Source organism: Heloderma suspectum, chromosome 6, assembly GCF_057233095.1.
Source record: "Heloderma suspectum isolate Gila_16-S chromosome 6, 16-S_ref, whole genome shotgun sequence".
Classification (NCBI taxonomy): Eukaryota; Metazoa; Chordata; class Lepidosauria; order Squamata; family Helodermatidae; genus Heloderma; species Heloderma suspectum.
The window spans coordinates 107148109-107154108 of NC_139463.1; the positions used below are offsets into that span (position 1 = coordinate 107148109).

General features: G+C 43.4%; 1 pseudogene across 1 annotated transcript; it reads right to left on the bottom strand.

Annotated features, from left to right (window-relative positions):
• Positions 1–1978: 1978 nt before the first annotated feature.
• On the bottom strand, positions 1979–5402 carry LOC146342337 (ribonuclease pseudogene; annotated as a pseudogene). Its single transcript, XR_014783942.1, has 2 exons — positions 5329–5402; positions 1979–3251 (listed from the first exon to the last, which is right to left on the bottom strand). The product of XR_014783942.1 is annotated as a ribonuclease pseudogene (transcript).
• Positions 5403–6000: the final 598 nt, after the last annotated feature.

The window sequence follows — 6000 nt, forward strand, 5'->3', positions numbered from 1 at the left end:
GTCAAGCTCCACAATCACCATTTTTTGGAAAACAAAATGGTGATCGTGAAAATGTGCATATTCTCGCATATGCAAATATGCACATTTGCAGAAATGCGGAAATTCACGAATAGGCGAGTATGCACATTTTTGCGCTCACCATTTTATTTTTCAAAAAATGGTGATCGCAGAGCTCAACAAGGCCTCCCAGGTGAGTGCAGATGGCTCGGTGAGTGGCAAGGAGCTCGCGCACGTCTGTGGGAGCATGAGAACGGGGGCAAGGGCTGGGTGGGCATCCAGAGAACCTGGATGGGGGGGCGCCCACTCATCCCCACTTAGAATCTACTTCTTCCTTGCATCTCAAGTCATGGGCAAGTTATTTTTCTTTTAGCCTCACCAGCAATTTCCCTTCTGGGAAATGGGTTTTTTGTGACAGACTGCCCATCATGGCTGCCATAATGTGAATGAGCAACCCTGCATGGCAGTAATTTTGTGAGATCACCCACAACACACTTCCAAAATTTCATATCAGCTCAAAAAGCTTGAGGATCCTGTAGCATGAAGCCTAGGAACGACCAGGTTATAAATCAAGCATTTTTTTAAATATAAAAAACAACTTTCCACCTCACCTACTTCCCTTTGGAAAAGATTCATGGTTTGGACATTGGGCTGTTTCTAAACACCCAACCAATCCCTGTAGCCAAATGGAGGCCTCTTTTCTGGAACAAAGTGTGTAAATATTGAGACCACAGAAGTTAACTTTCCCAAGCTGTTTCAGTGGAATGTGAACATTGGCAAGAGTGTTACACTGTGTGTGTGTTTTCAGGATTTGAGAGGCATTTAAACAACCTTGGATACTGGCAAACAGAAGGAAGGAAAATGCTCAAAACCCTTTTATGAGGGCCAGGCAGGAAAACATTGTGAGTAACACATGGCAGCCATCTTGTCATGTGTCATGCTTTCAACCCTGTTATGATGGAATGTTACATTGAAACTACACATTGCAGTAATCATGTAGCTTATAGCCAAAGGTCAGGGTGTTTGTTTTTACTCTAGTGTAAGTGTGCACAGCCCCTATTTGAATTAGGATTACCATGCATGGGGAGGGGGAAATTAAACCTTCCCCCCTCCCACTATTTCCCCCCTAAAATCCCCCATGTGGTGGGGGGAGAGTGGTTGGGGGGAGGTTTAATCCTCCCCTCCTAGTGCACAGTGTTCATGCTCCAAATTGGGGTTGCGCACACTTCCAAATACCTAACCCTCAGCTAAATGCTACATGATTCGCGTAACGTGTAGTTTGGCTGTTAGAAGCTGCCTTCTACCACATCACACTATTTGACAATCGGTATTGTCTGCTCTTACTGACAGTGGCTCCCCAAAGTCTCACTTAGAGGTATTTCCAATACTTACCCTCCACTCTACCCACACACACCCCAAGACTGGAGATGCCAGAGATCAAACCTGGAACCCTCTGGAGACAAAAGTCTGTGCTCTAACATTGAGCTATAACCCATTCCCCAAATTTGCTTCTTCCTGCTGAAAAACGGAACCCCCATCTCCTGCATAGCAGGCACGGATACTCATCACTATATTATATACTAATGCTAATAAATAATAAGGGCAAACTCATTCTCCAAGTGTAGATCCTTACGTTGCCAAAACAATGCTATCCATGCACAAGATGGAGGTATTGGCGGAATTGGGGAAATTCCAAAGTTTGCAGAACTAAAACAAAACGAAACAAACTGTGGAAAAAATAACCCACAAAAATAATGTCAGGGGGGAAATCCTAAGGTGGAGGAAACAACCCTCCTCCAACTCCAGCACAACAAGGACTGAGCCTGCTCAGTGGATCTGTAATCCTGAATTACTCTTGCTGGGGAGTGGAAAAGGGCATGGCTGACTGACTAGGACATGGAACAGGGAGCAGTCGACACTGCAACCTTTTGCTGCAGATCCCACATTAATAATAATATTAATAATAATAATAATGCCATTTTATATGCATACACAAAGATTTTATTGCACAAAGCTGCAAGAGAAGACTATTCAAGCACAGGCTCCAGTCATCAGTTTGAGAAAAGCATTTTCTACATTGACACTTTCCATCCATCCTAGAAATAACAGTGTCACATTAGATTTTCAGCCAAAGATTTGGCAGCAGAGGTACAAAGCCCTGGGAATTTATTCAGGTATACAACACTCCAACTTATCAGAGCCTATTAGAATAAGAACAGAGATGAATTAATCTCTTGAGGAATTTTGTTTATCCCCATTCGCAACCCTGAATGTGAGCACATCATTTTGAAAAAAAGCTTGCACATGCCCGAATTTGTGATCATGTTTAAAAAAAAGGCTTTTTTAAAGTGCACTTTAAAATGCATATTTTTAAAGAAGTATGCACATTCATTCTTTCATTAAAAAAATCTTGGGAATTGTAGCTTGTTGAGGGTGCTGAGAATTCTCTCTCAGAGATCCCAGGCCGACACTGTCTCTGAGTTTCCTTGAATGGGGAATGACTTTTACACCACTGGAAGTATTGGACAAACCTTGTGAGAGTGGAGGGAAAGGCTGGGTCTTAGGGTACTGAAAGACAAATAGGAATAGGGGGTTATATTGCTTGATGGCCACTAGTTGGCAATACAACTAGCTGATGGCAGTAGCAAATTGTAGCTGGAAGAAAAGACGCAAACACACTAAAGGGGAAATGGGATCTTTAATTCAGCCAGATTCTAAAATGACAGAAAGAATGCAATCCCAGGCTAAACTATGTCTCCATAAGTCAGGGATACATAGATGCTGTCTTTTGCCCTCCTAGAGAGGAGCTTTGAAGTGAACTGGCTCCCCATTAAGGCAAGCCACTCGAATGCGCTGGGAGCTAATCCTGCCTCGGTAGTTACACGGGGGGTGCTGAGTACCTCCCCCAACAATGCGGCAAGCGGTGAGGTCAAAGGAGATATTGCTGTCATAATAATTCTCACTGTAGTAGGTCCCCCCGTCTCTGCAGATGGCATCCACAGGTGCATGCTGCCCATGGATGAAGGTGTTGGAGGGTTTGCAAACGTTGGTGGTCATTCCTCTTCTCTGCATCATTAGGTTGCAATAGCGCCGGGGATCCAGCTCACTGCTGGTCTTTGGGAAGTCGAGATGCTGTCGGAGGAACTTCTCATGACGGGATTCCCTCTGGGCGAGAGCCGGCAAGGGCCCCAGCAAAACCATCAGGAGTAGCAATCCTGAGCAGGCCGCCATTTGAGCCTTGGTGTCAATTGCACCTAGGGGTGGAGAAGAGATCAAAAATGTGTTATAAAGCCATTTGCAGATAAAAATGCTACATGCATTAGATGGTATTATCTATATGAAAGCTTGAAAGTGTCTGTTGCTTATTGCCTGCGTGCAAGCCGCCGCTGCTACCATCCTGTCCAGGCATTGGTTGAGCTGCTGTGATGTCATAAATCATAATGAACATTCTAACTGATGAGAAGGGAAGAGTCAGTGGTGGAATGCTGTCAAGAGTACAACTTCTGTGAAGGAAATGAAAGGCCAATTTAGTTTTAAAGGAACTACAAGCTCTTTACAGAAAGGAGGGAGTGACAGAAACAGGGATTCTGCCAGGTGACTCAAAGCTGAAAAGCGGAGTGCAGAGAGAATAATAAAGAGAGTGCTAAGAAAGAAAGAAAATGTTTATTATCCATTCTTTTCCTATTATAGCATCAGTATAATAAGAAGCCTGATTATGGGATCACGAGTTATTTTACTGGCATTGATCCCACAGTGTAGATAGATGGGATGTTTTCTGAGCTCTGGTCAAAGCTGGTAGGGAGTGGCCAAGGAACATTTTGAACTGAAGAGGGGGACAACAGAGAAGATAATAGACTGAGGAAGTATCTATCCATCTATTTTTATATACTATTTTCTATTAAAATGTTTAAAGTAGCTTGCTGTGAAAATTCCGTATAAAACTATGTTTAAACCCCACAAAAAATAATTAACAGTGTCAGCAATGAAAGAAGTAAAAAAATCAGAGAAAGCAGATTCATAAAAGCTGCCACCAGTCCCCATTAAAATCCTCAGAGAATTTACAGTGAGCTTTTCTACACAAGGCTGTTAATTGCTGTATCTATTTCTGTTTTGTTGCGGAATCTCGAGCTCTACACAAAGAGCTTTTCCTTTCCTGCTTTTCTGCTACACAACCTCTAGGTGGTGCTATGCTATAGTGGAGTATCACAATTACATACACAAGTAGGAAAATCCCTTTTCTTTGACTTTCAAAAATAACACTCCATTTTCCCCACTCTAAAAACAACAACAACAACAACAACTGGGAAAGTGCTCTAAAAAAAACAGAAGCAAAACTGGAGGATCATGATACCATCTAAAGAATCCATAAACAACCATGAGTAAGAAATGAGGACTGCACAATAAATGCCTCATGTAAAAAAGCTTTAAGAGGCATGCAGCCATGCCAGAGGAGAGAATTCCACAAGCAGGGTGCCACCACTGAAAAGGCACCGTACCCAGTCACCACCCAACTACCCTCTGAAGGTAGGGTGCCTGGGGGTAGGACCTCTGAAGCATATCTTAAGTTAATGGTGTGTGTGTGTGGGGGGGGGAGAATCAAAAGAATGGATTCTATAGTCAGGTATCTGAGGGAGAAAGGGCAGGCAGGACTGTGAGAAAGTAATTGGGACCCAAGAATTGGGGAAAATATCACATAGGGCCTAGCCTCAAGGGTCTGTGTTGTTTGTTCCAGACAATGGGTAGAAATTGCAGGAAAACTGATTTCAGCTACATTAGGAAAAATGTCCTAATGATAAGACATTTATCTTTAGGGTGGAAATTGCAGGGAAACTGATTTCAACTAAACATTAGGGGGCAATCTACATTACAACCTTAAACTGGTTTCAAACCTGTTTTTAGCGATTACGGCTACCAAATACAGGAATTCTGGGAATTGTGGCTCTAGGAAGAGGGGCCGCTTGGGCAGGGGACAGGGGTCTCTAGCAAAGAATTCTCAGTACCCTCATGGAACTGCAGGATCCCTTTAGCTAAACCGGTTTGAAACCAGTTTAAAGTTGTAATGTAGATTGCCCCTAGGAGAGACTTCCTAATGATAAGAGCTGTTCCACAGTGGAACAGGCTTCCATGGGAGATGGTGGTCTGTCCTTTGCTGGATGTATTTAAGCAAAGGCTGGATGGACATTTGCCAGAGATGCTGTGGTTGCATCTTGCATTGTAGATCCTGTATTGAGCATATGAGGACCTCCAAGTTCCTTCCAACTCTGTAATTCTCCTCCTTCCCCACCATCATGCAAACAGGACATTGCCCATCCATTCACGTTAGCAACTCACCTGAATACCAGTGTCCCAATCTCCTCACTTTCAACAGATCCCGCCTGCCTTGCAGAGCAAAATGGTTCTCTCTCTGTGCTGCCTCTTCTCCTCTTGTTTTGTTGAGAAATAGGAGGAGATCAAGTTCCAAGAACAATCCTAAACAGCCAAATTATTTTGCAATCTCGACCTCCTGGGAAAATGGGAGGCTCCATTGCAAAGGGGGAAAGTGAAACAGAATATTAAAACACACATAAAACCACAGAGAGATGCATTGGCTGGCTCTAGAAAGCCTGTTGCTTATTGCCAAGAGAATCTGTTTCAATTGCCTTTTTCTTTTTTAAACTATCTCTCCCTTTGCAGTGTTGGGCATGACAACATTGCAATAAGAAGCTGTGCTGTAAACCTTTGCCAAGGCCCCAGGGAATCACAAAGCCAGAATGGACAAAGCTAAAAACCAGGTCAGCGTGACTCTTGTTTTGTATTTCTAAGAGAAGAAAAAGAACATCTGGAATTGATTATATGGCGGGGGGGATCACTTGCCACTTTCTTAAGTTACATTGGCTTGTCTGCCAGCCAAGTTAGGAGAACAGAGGGCAGGGAGGGGAGATCATTGCTGTTTAGAAAATTAGTCACACACTCTCAGCCCAACCTACCTCACAGAGTTGTTGTTGTGAGGATAAAATGGAGAGG